The sequence below is a fragment of the Canis lupus genome, chromosome 22, assembly GCF_048164855.1.
Source record: "Canis lupus baileyi chromosome 22, mCanLup2.hap1, whole genome shotgun sequence".
In the NCBI taxonomy this organism is placed as follows: domain Eukaryota; kingdom Metazoa; phylum Chordata; class Mammalia; order Carnivora; family Canidae; genus Canis; species Canis lupus.
Genome location: NC_132859.1, coordinates 3,944,688 through 3,960,683, shown reverse-complemented (window position 1 = coordinate 3,960,683; position 15,996 = coordinate 3,944,688). Strand labels below are relative to the sequence as shown.

The 15,996-nt window shown below is 35.3% G+C and overlaps 1 long non-coding RNA gene across 1 annotated transcript in view; it reads right to left on the bottom strand.

The window, feature by feature from the left end:
* The window catches only part of LOC140613804 (uncharacterized), a 77,080-nt gene extending 63,965 nt beyond the window's left edge, over nt 1-13,115 (bottom strand). The window contains exon 1 of the long non-coding RNA XR_012014692.1: nt 13,000-13,115. This is a non-coding gene — a long non-coding RNA (uncharacterized lncRNA). The remainder of the gene's footprint in view (nt 1-12,999) is intronic.
* Between the last annotated feature and the right edge of the window lie 2,881 nt (nt 13,116-15,996).

The window sequence follows — 15,996 nt, the reverse complement described above, 5'->3', positions numbered from 1 at the left end:
ACCTCTAGGCATAAGCCAGTTAAACTATTTAAAAGCATCTTTAGAATTAAAAATTATTCTCAAAGACTGTGTAATTCATCATTTTGGTTTACAGTATCATTCGATTTTTCTCTTGACTTTCACTTTGACCTTTTTATTATTCTTCCACTATGATTATTCAAACTTCTGAATTAATTTGAATTGGCAACAGAAGTTGTTTGTTAAGCTATATTTTTCAGTAAAGAATGGGTATTGAATATACTAAGAAGAGACATTTTTATATTTTCACAATTATAATCAGACACACGCTCAACAAAGACTTGTTGAATTCTTATTATATACCAGGTGTTGGGGAGTCCAGAAATGAAATAAATTTCTTCCTTTTAAAGGACTGAGAATGAAGGGAAAAATAATTATGGTACCACATAATGACTCCTCTATAGTTATTTGGCTAAGGTGTGATTGCAGCCCTGCAGAGTATAATTCAGCACTGGGACTCAGAGTGAGCTTGAGCTCGGCCACAAAAGGTGCATATGGTAGTGAAGGTTTGTAGAGTGATACAACTGCACAAAAGAGAATATTTCATTCCTGAAAGATCTTATATGATACTACATTTTTTTGCTCCTGAAGTTGAATGGTAACCATTAAAGATGCTAAGCAGTGGAATGAGGTAATCCAGTTTGTGCATTTGGATGTCATTCTGGAGAAGTATAAAGGATTGATGGAGAGAGAGTTAGGACACTGTGTAGAGAGTCCATCAAGGGCTGACAATGGCTGAACTCGCATAGCGAGCTGTAGAAATGGAGCTTTGAGAGCAAGTTTGAGAAGTATTAAGGAAATAGTAAAGTTACGACTCAGTGACTAATTGGTTGTAGGGTCATGGCAAGAAAGGACATAAAGGTAATGTTCACATTTCTTGCTTGGGCAACTGAATACATGATGAGCCCTATTCTGAAATAGGGAACAAAGAAAAAATAGAGACGATTAACAGGGATGATAAGTTCAGATTGAACATGCTGAGATACCAGTGATACATTCAGTTGGAGGTGTTCTGTAGGAAGTTGGGAACATGGATTTGACAATCCAAAGAAAATTTGAAGTAAAAGATTAGATTCTGAAGATATAGGTGACATTATGATCAATATTTTGGTGGTATTTGAAACCACACATGGGGATGAAATGGCAAAGGAAGAGAGAGGGTAGGGTATGAAGAAAAGAATGCTGAGAAGGAAGGCTGGATAATACCAGTACTTAGGAGTTGGGTAAACGAATAGAAGTTTGCAAAGCAGGCTATAAAGGAGTCACTAAAGAGATAGGAAGGCTATTATGAGAGAGTGATTTCATAGAATTAAAAACTGAGAATATAAATAATCCATTGATTAGATATATTGGAGGTAATGGCTAGGTTGGTAAGAACTGCAGTGGAATAGTGGGGATTGGATACTGAGTAGATTGGACTTCAGAGGTGAGGTAGAAGAAACAACTCATAATGAACAATTTCTTCAAGATATCTGTATACTATTGAAGGTTTTTGGTAGCCTGAAGATCACAGACTTACCAGTATTACCATATTACTGAACTGCGGACCTAAAAGATTTTTTTAGAATAATGATTCTCATTCTCTAAGGTTAGGAGTAGAGAAATGTGGTAGGGAATTTGTGACATACACCCATCAAAAAGATGACTATAAATAAGTTGAGGACATTGATATTTTAGGTTCTAAATAAAAAGAAACAAAACAATAACCTGATTTTGGAATAAATACCTCTATCCTCAAATTAGGCTAGGACAGGATGAAATCACATTATTTGAGTTCCAGATCTAAAGAACAGGAAGGTGGTTCTTTAATTTTACACACAGCCTTCAATAAATGCACAGATTCTAAGAAGGTCATGAGACCCTTTGTGTTTTGAGGACACTAGTACAGTTGACAGCAGAAAAGATCCATGGTTTGCTTGCTGAATGATTCAAATATGTTCTTCTTTACTCTTGTGTTTTATGCAGAGAAGCGAACCACTCAATGTAACTTGGGGGGTTTTGCCTTATTGTTAAATGGGAAGCCCCCATCGGTTAGCCCATAAATGTCAAGGCAAGCATGTCAGATATCTGTGTGTGTATAAGAGGAGTCAGTCTCTATAAATTATATGACTCTGGGGCTTTTGTCAAAACAGAAGACTGAGATTTAACAGCAGGCACAGCTTTCAACATATTAGCATTTTATTGAGAGAGGAAGAATGAGATCTTCATGAGACACACCAATAATCCAATACTGCATTCAGACTGGTGAAAATATCCTATAGGGATACAGACAAGCAGCCAATATACAACGTAAGAATGGGGAACCAATCTGAATAACTGAAGGTAGCTAGCGGAAGAACGCAGAAATGCCATTTCAGCAGGACGACACTGATAAGATAGAAGAGATCTTGCTGCTACATAAGATAGATACGGCCAAAACTAGATTAGAGATAAATATCTTCTTCATCTTTTTCTTTATATTCTTTTTCAATGTAAATAAAAATCCTGGTAGCTTTCTTTACCCCAGAGTTCTGTTGTGACAAGCTTTGTTATAGCTTGTTAAGTAACTCCAGGGCAAAGGGCAAAGGGAGCATTCATTAGTGATGAAAAAAAAATCTATATATTTAAGAGAAAACGTGTGATAAATTGAAAGCCAAGTGATTTAAATATATACATCCTACATATAATACATCATAATCTATAAGTTATGTCATAACTATAACAGCTCTTTTAGTCACTTGGGACAATTATAGAAGTAATCTGATACTTATACTTCTGGGTTTTTTGAAGTTCATAAATTATAGATAACATAGATAACTTGTCTGGTTAAAATTATTGAGTACCCTTAATAACATATCAATAGTAGTTGTTACCAGTTAAGCCTTTTATGGTTCAAGAGATGAGAAATTTTATAGCACAGACTAAATTAGTAAAGAATTATAGATCTTATGAAATACATAAAAATTGTAAACAAACAACAAAGAATATAGCTGTGGTTATGTGTAGGATGTACATTTGGCATCCATGACCATACAGAAAATAGTTAGAGGTGAAGAGGAAACTAAAAGAAAATCTCTTCAGGGACCTAATAGAAAATTCAGAAGTCAAAACATTAACAGCTAACATAGTGATCCCAGATAAAAGCACTGATCTTATTTGTACATGATTGTATATCTTTTCTCAATCAGCAGGAAAATTAAAAGTACTAAATGCAAAGCAAAGATGTCTATTGAGGAGGCTTTAAATTTTAGTAGGAAAATAGGGAACAAGCATGGTTGGGAGTGGGGGTTGGAGAAGAATAATTCACACAAATCTAGTTTGTAAGAATTCTTGACATTTAAAGGAGTTAAGCATAATGTTCATCTCCTGAATACCAGATAAGGGATCTGAAATAGTATTTTATGAGACCCAGGTTTAAGCCCTGGCTTGCTGACTTACTGGCAGTGTGATTTTATGGGAAATGAGAGATTTAAGCATCCTGCTTTCCTAGCCATAAAATGATGGAACCACAGCTATATTTCATTGATTACAAGGAGCATGTTTGTTTATGTTTTACCATCCCTGAAATAGAGAATGTGTGTCACAATTGATGACATCTTGTCATTGGAGCGAGCCAGGTGGGTTTTGTGACATAGTTAACTGTCCGCCTATGCACAAACTAGGCTCCCGCTGTCATGGTTAGACCACTGCAAGCCATTGGTGATTCAGTGAACAATTTAAGGATCAAATAAGGAAGAGACATGTATCCTGGTTGTTGTCCAAAACCTTTTATTGACATCTTCTCAGAAGATCAAAAAAATGCCCCAGCATCAAAACTTGCAAAATGGGTGTCAGTGTCTAGGAAGAATTTTTTTTTAAGATTCTATTTATTGATTGAGAGACACAGACAGAGAGGCAGAGACAAAGGCAGAAGGAGAAGCAGGTTGCCTGTGGGGAACCTGATGTAGGACTTGATCCCAGGACTCCAGGATCATGCGCTGAGTCGAAGGCAGCCGCTCAACCACTGAGCCACCCATGTGCCCTTAAGAAGAAAATTCTTAAGGCAGAAGAAAGGCACTCCTTTGTCTGCATCACCCATGCTCATGGTGGCACAGAGGATGTACTGGATAGCAGAACAGGGGCATCTATCATTCTGAGTTGAAAAGTGATTCAGAAGAGTCAAGTCAATCATGAAGATAATTGAAAGAATACTGTAGACTAATCACTTTTTATCCTTTTTGAGTATGCTCCAGAGTATTTATATGATAAAAATTTATACCTAAATAAATCTAAAGAAAACTTTGAATAAAAATTGTAAGAGATAAATTCATTGTTAGTTTAATTGGGAGCTTTTTCTTTCTTAGGGCTACATGAAATAATGATGTCTCAATCAGTGCCATCTTATACTTCAGAAGTATGGTATTTGAGGCAGTTGAAGAGATTAGAAGAAAAGTGAAAGTGGTTTGTAGGACTAGAAAACAATGAAAATATTCTGGGCAATTGCAGTGAAAAGAAAAACTTGGCTGGGTAAAAGATATAAAAAATGGGCTCTAAGTGGGGCGCTGAGGTGGCTCAGTTGGTTGGGCATTCCACTCTTGCTTTTGGGTCAGGTTGTGATCTCAGGGCCATGGGATCCAGCTTCTCATCAGATTCCACACTCAGCTCAGAGTCTGCTTGAGATTCTCTCTCCCTCTCCCTCTGCCCCTTACCCACTCCCTCAAATAAATAAATAAATAAATAAATCTTTTTTAAAAAATGGTCTTTAAATTTAGATACATCTGTACTGAAACACCCAAAATTCGATCCTGGCCCTTATTTACATTGTCAGGTACCTTACCAACTGCTGCTGACATACAAAAAGAAACAAAATTTATGTGCCTCTACAGAATTGATATTTATTTTCATGACTTCCATATGAAAAGAAGTGCAAATCACTGTTTGTGTTTTACCTTAAGTGAATATACATCTGAATATTAATATTCACTTAGTTTACAAGTGCCATTGGGTTCAACCCAAAAATATAAAAATCAATTTACTTTTGTTAAAAGTAAATATCATTTGTAAACACAGAATTTAGGGATCCCTGGGTGGCACAGCGGTTTAGCGCCTGCCTTCTGCCCAGGGTGTGATCCTGGAGTCCCGGGATCGAGTCCCACATCGGGCTCCCTGAATGGAGCCTGATTCTCCCTCTGCCTGTGTCTCTGCCTCTCTCTCTATCTCTGTGTCTCTCGTGGATACATAATAAAATCTTAAAAAAAAAAAACCCACAGAATTTAGTAAATCACAGAGTGTTTATATTTTGTTCATAGCATATACAAAGACCCTTAGTTTCTAGCTTAATTTTCTTGGTGAACTTTAGGCTACATTTATAAACATATACTTATGTAATTATATATAAATAGACACTATTTTGCAGTCTGTTTTTTGAACATAATATATCTTGGCTATTGTACCATGTTAGTATGAGTTCAGTTATCTATCCCTTTTTAATGACTGCTTTGTAAGTATATCTTTTCCAGTTCTTCATTCATATTCATTTGTTAATTTATTCAATATCTATTTGTTGAGCACTTATGTGCAAGCAACGTTTTACATGTTGAGTACATTACAGTGAAAAATAAAGATCACTATCATTTTAATTAATTAAAAAAAGACTTTATTTATTTGTTCATGAGAGACATGAATAGATGTCCTTCTTTATAACTTTAGGGAGACTTCTCTATTTGTTAATTTCTTAAGTGCTTTTTCTAGAATAAACATGACATGATAGACTATGGTCTAACTAGTGCAGCTGCAGTGTAGTGTAGAGCAACGTGTTCTTTGTTCACAAATAATTTTCCAATGAAATTAATTACATTTCAGTAATTAGATTAAATTCAAATATAGTAGCAAGATTGGCTTGCTACATGAAAAAATGTTGATTATACTTCATACTGTTCAAGAGTTTGCCTAGGAAAAGAGTTCAAGACCAGAAGTTAATAATACTAATACTAATACCAGAGAGGCAGTTATACTATAGAACTTTTTTGGAATACTTTTTAACAAACCAGTTTGTAACAGAAGTCACCTCTAAATCTTCAAGTACATACATAAAGACCAGGACTATTCCTGGAGGAGACTTGTCAATTCAATGACTTCTTACTTCATGGTTGACCTGTTTCCTATCTATGTTCTATGTCCCATTTATATAACATCATGTTGTTTGAGGTTGTATCCTTTGCGTTTGAATAATTCACACAGGAAGAATAGTACCTCATGAGTTTACCTATTAAAATTTAAAGTGACAATGATTGAGAAATTATGAATGTGAACTGTGTCTTCAATGACCTGGATATGAATGGTTATCAATAAATAAATGATGAATAGTTGTAGTATGAATAAAATTTGCCACTCCATATTCCCACTAGGGCTACAGCTACATATGGAATTGGCCAATTTTCTTACCTTTTTTAATCTCCTGTTATAATATCAAAAATAAAGTCATTAGTTTAGAGTGAGTTAAAATCAGAGGGTTACTGGATAAGAATATGATTGCCGACTGCCTTCTCTGAAAAGGAAAATAGAGGGCAGTTAACTTAGGCAATAGATTTTTCATAATAAGAAACTTTCCTGAGAAACAAATGAAAACTCTCACACATCCATACAGATTCATGAAATGCTTATGGGATCTGTTCGTGTTTCTATAGAACTGTGGTATAATAGAGTAGTCAGTACTTAGTATTCCATCAAGAGGCTGTTTTTCATCTCTTGAGCCAGTAACTTCTTCAAATTTCTTATGAAGCAAGCAATTTTTTTCCTCTGTAAAACTGAATAGGCAGCGGGTTTCTTCAACTATGCAGTTTTATAAATGTCAGTAACACACATTTTGTATTTTAGGTGCCAAAATAAGTTAAGTTGTCCTGAAATCATTTAAGCTTATTTTACAGAGAATAAAATTGCAGATTCTCTTTGTAATAGATTGATAAGAATATATTGCTATTTTTTATATTTTATTTTTATTTTATTTTCTTTTTTATTTATTTATTTTATTTATTTATGATAGTCACAGAGAGAGAGAGAGAGGCAGAGAGACAGGCAGAGGGAGAAGCAGGCTCCATGCACCGGGAGCCCGATGTGGGATTCGATCCCGGGTCTCCAGGATCGCGCCCTGGGCCAAAGGCAGGCGCTAAACCGCTGCGCCACCCAGGGATCCCTATTTTTTATATTTTAAACCTATTTAAAAATATGACGTTAGTATGATCATTTTATTTATCTGTTTTAATTTTTATTTTTTTAGGTTCTATGCCCAATGTGGGGCTTGAACTCATGACCCTAAGATCAAGAGTTGCATACTCTACCCCTAGGATGATGTCATAATGTTTAATGTTTATTTCCCTTTCTTTATTACTGTAAAGTCATACTGTCCAATTATTTATTTTTGTATATTTAGATTTAAGCTGTTAATTTTTGCAATGACTTGCCTTCTTTGTAAAGATAATCATTTTCATTCACTCATTCATTCACTTAACAATGAGTTATTGAACACTTATGTCCCTAGAGCAGTGTTAGGCACCATAAATGCAATACAACTCTCCAGTTCAGGAGAAATAAAAGAGAAAAGAAAAATATGCATGATTGTAGGATGTATTGGTAACAGATGGAGTGGTTAAGATCTGGAAATGGAGAGCTTAATAGATTAAGAGGAGTAGATCATGAAGGTGACAACTAAGACTTTGTGCTCAATCTTAAGGGCAGTGGGAAACTCTTAAGGCTTAACCAGAGGATTAACATTAATACATTAGTATTGTAGAAAGATCACTTTTGGCTGCCGTGCAGAGAGTAGATTGCAGAGAAACTGCAAGTATAGCAACTGGTTAGGAAGCTATTATGATAACTCAAGCAAAGATGATGGTGTCCATAGTAAGTAGAGGCAGTTTATAGACAAGACTACTCACCAGAACGTATAGTATTTGAGGGGAAGAGAACCTGAAATTCTTTGGAAAATAGCATTTAAGAGATAAGTTGAAGAAAGAGAATCCACAATGAAGTGGTGGGAGTATAACCAGGAGATATTTTGGAAGGGGAGTCCAAAGCTAAATGTTACACTGCATTACTTATGTGCCTGAGGAGGAAAGTGTTTTGATACTTGTATTAGGTTACAATAAAGTAGTGGTTTTCTTTTTAAAACAAAGCAAAGACATAGCATTCCCTAAGTTATCACTATTGCTTGGTCAGTTGTCAATAGTTCAATAGTAATTCCGGGAAAGGGAATTGGAGCAAACTTCCTTAAGGGGAGACTTTTTAAGAGATGTCTTGAAGTTTGTATGGGTAATGAGGCTAATCGATCAGCATCATCCTGTTATTTCAGGAATGTAGAGATGATAAATGTGAATATGTCTTAGTTCCAGAGACTCTGTAATTAATTACCACCTTACAATTATCTTCAGACACATATTAATAACATTTAAATTTAGTTTTAACAATCTATCATAGTCCTTTTAAGTAGGAGGCTTCTAAATCCCAGCAGTTGTTTTCATTAGCTGCCAAATAGAAATATGACCATGTGCTCTGTGCAAGTCAGAAAAGCTAGCAGCACTTTTGCTTTCCCAAATGTTCATTTAACTGCAGGGAAAAACAGCAATAATAAAATTTAAAAAGGACTACATTTCATTCAGATCTATATTTCACAGAGCATTTTAAATACGACTTTTACATTTTCCATTAGTAACATCTAATTGGTATGAACAGAGTATGATTTTACATTAAATATAAACAAAATTCTTATAACAGTCCTAGGAAGTCAGTATTTGTGGTGTCTCCAATTAACCAATAAAGGACCAGAGGCTCCAAGTGGTTCAGTTTACACATCTACAAGTGGAAGGAAGAACTGATATATTCAAACACAGGCTTCAGATGCTAAATTCTTTGTTCATTTGACTTGTTCAATGGCTTTAAAATGTACTTATTTGTCTTTTGAGTCCGGATCCCTCTCTATAAAGAAGCCTAATCTGTAAAAGCACCTGTTTCAATGCCAAGGGCCTTCTCAGGATTTTTATGGCCCCAGAAAGCTAATTTAAACATGCATCAGCCACAAGGCTGCCTCCTATTTAGATGAATTTGAGCTCCAGTGCAGAGAAAGATCAACAGAAAAAAAACAAAAACTAAAACTGAAACTAACTCAATATATTGATGAATTTTTTTAAAGAAAGGTTTATATTGGATACAGTTCATTATTGTCTGAAATTTTTTTTGAAAAATATATTTCTGCCATCACTTTTTAAAAATATATTAACTTTAAAATAATTTTAAAGCTCCTTTATTTCCTCACCCATGTTAACATGTCACATGACCATAGCACATTGATTGAAATCAGTAAATTAATATTGCTGATTACTATTAAGTAAACTTAAGGCTTCAGTTATGCACCAGTTTTACCCCAACATTCCATTTCTGTTTCATAATCCAGTCCTGCTTCCTACATTGCATTTAGTTTTGGGTTTCCTCAGTTTCCTCCAATCTGTGGCAATTCCTGTGTTACCTTGTCTTTCATTATTTTGAGATTACAGAGGAGTACTGGTCAGTTGTTTTGTAGGATATCCCTCAATGTGGGCTCGTGTAATGTTTATTCATAGTTAGATTGATGTATCCTTGGCAAGAATACCACCAAAGTGATGATGGTGCCCTTCTCGGTGAATCACATCACTATCTTAATGGTGATGTTGACTTTTTTCTTTTTAAGATTTTATTTGTTTATTCATGAGAGACACAGAGAGAAAGAGAGAGGTAGAGACACAGGCAGAGGGAGAAGCAGGCTCCATGCAGGGAGCCTGATGTGGGACTCAGTCCCGGGACTCCAGGATCACACCCTGGGCCCAAGGCAGGCGCTAAACCGCTGAGCCACCCAGAGATCCCTTGGTAATATTGACTTTGATCACTTAGTTGAGATGATGTCTGCCAGCTTCCTCCACTTTAAAGTTGCTGCTTTTCGCTGCTTTTTGATTTTTTAATAAATATCTTAGAGGGGAGAACACTGAGATCCTGTTTTCTTTTTTTTCTGAAATTTTTATCTACTAATTTTAGTATCCATTGGTAGATGTTGCTTGAAACAATTATTACTGTGGTGTTGGCTTCATGGTGACTTTTGTATTTCCCCCTTCCTTCCATAAATTAATTCGAATTCTGTATGGAAGAGGTGGCCCTATCTCAGATTTATTTTCTTACTCAATTATTTCTATTTACCGGTATGGACTCATGGATATTTATTTTATTCTATGAGTTATAATCCAATATCATCATTATTTTATTTCTCCTATCATTGCAGCTTTGGTCATTGGGAACTTCTTCAGGTTAGCTCCTGTGTCCTTTTGATGTGCCCTCACTGGAGCACATTTCTTTACTTCCTGGAACCACTAGATCCTCCAGGCTTATTTTGTGTTTTTTTCCTGCCTCACTTTTAAAGAGCCCTGATTTCTTTTTCAGAGAATGGTATTCAGAAATCAAGATCTGGATGATAGGTGTGTGTCCTTGCTCCTAGGCCCTCTCAGTGGACAAACTTGGTAATATATATATGTGTACCAACCTGTGCAACCTATTTCTTCTTTTCTGTATCTGTTAAATAAACACAAGTTCATACTGATACCTCAACCTAATTGGGCTTAATTGTCATATAAGCTGTTCTAACTGAAATCCTTGAAAAATGAAATTTTCAAGTTTTCCAGCTCTCATTACAGTAGACTCTAAATGAAGAATGTGTTATGCTTCCAGATTTGCTAGAAACCAGTTGTTTCTACCTCCTGACCTATAAAAGTGGTATAATAATGCCTGTCCTATCTAGGTCACCAGGTGGTTTCAGGGATTAATAATTAATTGATTAATCAAAGTCTTGATTCTATCTCTCTCTGTCAGTGTCTCTCTGTTCTTCATAGCTAATCTTCTTCCCTGCCTCTAGTTCTTATTCCCCTGAAAGCTTACCTCCACCCTGCAGAGATCAAACAGAAATGAAATTTATTTTCCTGTTTAAACTTCCCATGACATTTTATCTGCTAAAAAAATCATATCTGAGGACATGACATGATAAACAAAACCCTCTATGGTCTGACTCTTTCCTACTCATAGGTCTCATCTTGCATTATTTTCTATTCTCATATTCTATGTGCTACTGTTACAAGATTTCTTGAAATTGTCTTCCTTTGTAAACAGAATCCTTTCTTCCAACACTTTATTTTTGCGATACTATTTGGCCAAATTTAAACTGGGATACCCTTAACAGCTTCTTCTAGCTAACACATACTTAAATTTCAAGGATCAGTTTGGTGTCATGTACCCACTTATTTTGTCATATGCTGGTAACTGGTACCTACCTGGTCAATTCAATAAAAATTTGATAACTTGATGAGTTGTTTCTACTTTTCTGATACCACTTCCTTGTTACTCCTGATGCCTGATACCTGAAGGCACTGTATTTTGCTTTCTGCCTCCATTAATAATCTAAAATTGCTCTGGGTAATGTAAACTGCCAAATTCATGGACAATTTTTAGTTCTTATCTAACTTAACACTTAAAGTATATGGGATGATAGAGGTAATTCATTGTGGTTGTCATGTAGAGGGTTCTAATAGCAATGCATGAGTGGAAGTGGCCTCGTTGGGAAGAGAGCAGTGCTGAGACAGAGCTGGAGCCGTATACTAGGGCCACCTCTTATAGAAATCAGTAGGCCATATTAAGGAGATCAAACTTATCCTAAAAGCAATTGAGAGTGTATAAACAGTCTAAATAGGAAAAGTCATATTTTAAGAACATAATTCTGAATGAACTTGGCAAGACTGGATAGCATGTCAAAATGAAATAGGGCAATACTGGAAGGAAGGGAAATTAGATTGTTGCATAATTCTAGAATAAGAACGTGATTTATGTAAACTAAGGTAGACAAGGTATAGAGAAATATGGGAATATTGTAAAGGTATAGTAGATAGAATTAACGTGATATGATGATGAAGTGGAAATAGAACATGAATGGGAAGAAGAAATAATAGATTTTTGGTTACTTTTTAAATGATAAAGGAATTCCTAAGATCAGGATGCAGGAGGATGAGTGGCTTTGGGAGAAGATGGTGAGTTTATTTGAAAAGGTTGAGCTTGAGACTCCTGTGGAACATCTAAATGGAGCTGTCCCTTAGCAGACTTTCTATGTGTCAAAAAAGCATTAAATACAAATGTGGGCAAAAGATGCAGGTTTTGAAATCAATAGCAGGTAAGTGAATCTATGATTGTAGATAAGACATCCCAGGATCTGCGGAGAACACCTTCTGTTGCATTCCCCTTCTCATCTTAGTGAACAGAACCACCACTTGCTACTTGGAAACCTCGGAGTCATGCTCAACTACATCCTCTCTTATCACCTGTCCAACCCACGTGTAAAAAACTTCCCTGCTTCAATCTTCCTTGTTCTGACTATCTCTGCCTAAGCTCAGGCACTTGGAATTTCTTCCATGCACCAATTATTGTTCTTACTGGTCTTCAAGCTGTCAACTTAACTTTTCCCAAACCATCAGTCTTATGCATTTTATACCCCCAGAATCTACACATTATTTACAAAAATACTTATTGAGTGAATGTTTCTCTTTGAAATTCATAAAGTGCTAAAAAAATAGCCAATAAACTTTGACCAAGGTTGAAATCTCAATTCTCCTTAGAATTGTTCTATAGAAATGTATAGGTGAGACTAGATAAATATTATTTTTATATTTGAGATTTCAATTGAGATTTGAATTGAGATTTCAACTCTCCTTAGAACTGTTCTATAGAAATGTATAGGTGAGACTAGATAAAAATAATATTAATGTTTATTCTCTTTATGGGTACTTAATACCATCTATCATGGGGAGAAGGAAAACTCACAATAATCTTAAAGAAAAACATAACTATTATGTGGGGGTGTAATATGAAAGGTGGTCTAGATAAGAGAATACAAGCTGTTGTCTTAAGGCAAGAGGAAGAAAGGAAAAACATCAAAGAAGTCCTATCAGAGTAATTTGCATATCTTACCCCAGATTCCTGGCATGATCTGAGAGGTTCTAAGACAAGGAGTTGTGATGGCAAGCAGCCAGATTGTGTCCCCTTTAGCTAGTAGCATCCATTGCAGGCTGGTGGGGAGCTTCTGATGACAAACCACTTTGCCACAAGCCAACACCTGTGATGACACATACAATAGTCTTTTGATGACTACTAATGGCTGATGGTTTTAAGAGAATAGATTAAGGGATGCCTGGGTGGCTCAGCAGTTGAGCATCTGCCTTTGGCTCAGGGCGTGATCCTGGGGTCCTAGGATTGAGTCCCATATTGGGCTCTCAGCATGGAGCCTGCTTTTCCTCCCTCTTCCTGTGTCTCTGCATCTATCTGTGTCTCTCATGAATAAATAAATAAAATCTTTTTAAAAAGAGAGATAATAGATTAAACAATATATGTGACATTTTAGGTACTTAATATTAGGCATAAGCAAGGACAGAGAAGAGAAGATCAACTCTAAAATGGTATGCCTGGATCCTTTCAAGAGTTTGTTGAAAAGCAACATCAAGACAAAGGTAAGAGCAAGAAAAGTATCAAAACTGATCTTAATTTAAAAACAAATTGGTCATCGGTAACATTTCTTAACTAATTGAATAGATTTTTATTTTTTCTTGCTGTTTTACAAGCTCCTTTTCTTTGTGTAAAATGCCCGGAGATAATTTGATTTTTTATACTGAGAGTTTTGTTTTCACACCAACACAGAGAACTCTCCGAAAAGCAATAGAAGACAGATGTTTAATTCAGTCTCTAAATGTTTAAAAATATGGTGGGTTTTAGAATGCTTAGATTGGTAAACCAGCATAGTAGAGTAGTGAATTTAGGGTAAGGAAACATAGTGATTTCCATACAATTACTATTTGTTCATTCATTGATTAGCATATATTTATTCAGAAATAAATATGCATCAGATACTATTATTGATGGAAGCATACAGCAGTGAATAAAGTCAAGTCCCTGGCTCAATATGCTCACATTCCAGAAAGGGAGATTGACAATAAAGAAATAAGTAAATATATATATATTTATATTATACCGTCAGATAGTTACGGGTGTCATGATGAAAAATAAAGTGGGTTCTGAGATAAAAAGTAAAAGGGGAAGTATTTGAAATGGAGTTGACCTAATTCCCAATGGGACGTCTAAGACCATTTAAAAGTCTCAAGTATTTTAATCTACATATGTAAAAGGGGTATCATTTGGACAGTGGAGCTGTACATTGGAATCTATATAAAAATAGGACAACTAACATGCATTCTTTTTTATTCCAGTATAATTATGTACAGTGTTATATTAATTTAAGGTGTACAACATAGAGATTCAACAACTCTGTATGTTACCCAGTGCTCATCATGATAAATGTACTCTTAATCACCTGCACCTACTTCACCCATTCCCCCTTCACATCCCCTCTGGATAACTATCAGTTTGTTCTCTATCTTTAAGAGTCTGGGTTTTTTTTGTTTGTTTGTTTGTTTGTTTGTCTCTTTTTTTCCTCTGTTCATTTGTTTTGTTTCTTAAATTCCACATATGAGTGAGATCGAATGGCATTTGTCTTTCTTTGATTGTACTTACTTAACTTGGCATTATACCCTATACACCCAACCATCTTACAAATGACAAGGTTTCATTTTTTGTGACTAAGTGATATTCCATTGTATATATATCACCTCTTTTGTATTGGTTATCTATCGATGGACACTTAAGCTGCTTCCATATCTTGGGTAATGTAAATAATGCTGCAATAAACACAGCATGTAAAAAATGCTGCACATATCTTTTTGAATAAGTGTTTTTGTATTCCTTGGGTAAATACCCAGTAGTAGAATGGACCATATGGTAATTCTATCTTTAATATTGTGATGAACCTTCATACTGTATTCCACAGTGGCTGCTGCATTCCCCACAATAGTGCAGGAGAGTTCCTTTTTCTCCACATCCTCACCAACACTTGCTGTTTCTTATGTTTCTGATTTTAGTCATTCTGACAGGTGTAAGGTGATGTCTCATTGTGGTTGTGATTTGCATTTCCCTGATGATGAGTTATATTGAGCATCTTTTCATGTGTCTGTTGGCCATCTGGATGTCTTCTGTGAAAAAAATGACTATTCATATCTTCAGCCCATTTTAATTGAATTATTAGAGTCTTTTGGTGTTTAGTTGTATAAATCCTCTATACATTTTGGATACTAACCCCTTATTCAGATATACCATTTGCAAATATTTTCTCCCATTCGGTAGGTTTTTCTTTTGTGTTGTTGATTGATTGTTTCCTTGGCTGTGCAGAAGATTTTAATCTTGATGTAGTCCCAATATTTTATTTTTGCTTTGGTTTCCCTTGCCCAGGAGATATATCTAGAAAAATGTTGCTACAGCTGATGTCAGAGAAATTGCTGCCTGTGCGCCTTTCTAGGATTTTTATGGTTTTTCATATATTATTATTTATGTTGAGGTATGTTCCCTCTAAACTTACTTTGAGGGTTTTTTAACATGAATGAATGTAAAATGCTTCTTTTTTTTTTTTTTTGCATCTATTGAAATGATCATATTGTTTTCACCCTTCTTTTATTGATGTAAGGTATCACACTGGTTGTTTTGCAAATACTGGGCCACGCTTGCATCTGAGGAATGAAAACCATTTGATAGTGGTGAGTGATTTTTTAAATGTATTATTGGATCCGATTTGCTAATATTTTGTCAAGGATTTTTTTCATTCATGTTCATCAGAGATATTGGTCTGTAGTTCTCTTTTGTTGTAGCGTCTTTAACTGATTTTGGTATCAGGATAATAATGCTGACTTCATAGAATGTCTTTGGAGAAGAATAGGTATTAACTATTCCTTAAATATTTGGTAAAATTCTCTGATGAAGCCATCTGGTCCTGACTTTTGTTTGTTGGGAGTTTTTTTATTACTGATTCAATTTTATTGCTGGTAATCAGTCTGTTCAAAATTTCTATTTCTTCCTGATTCATTTTTG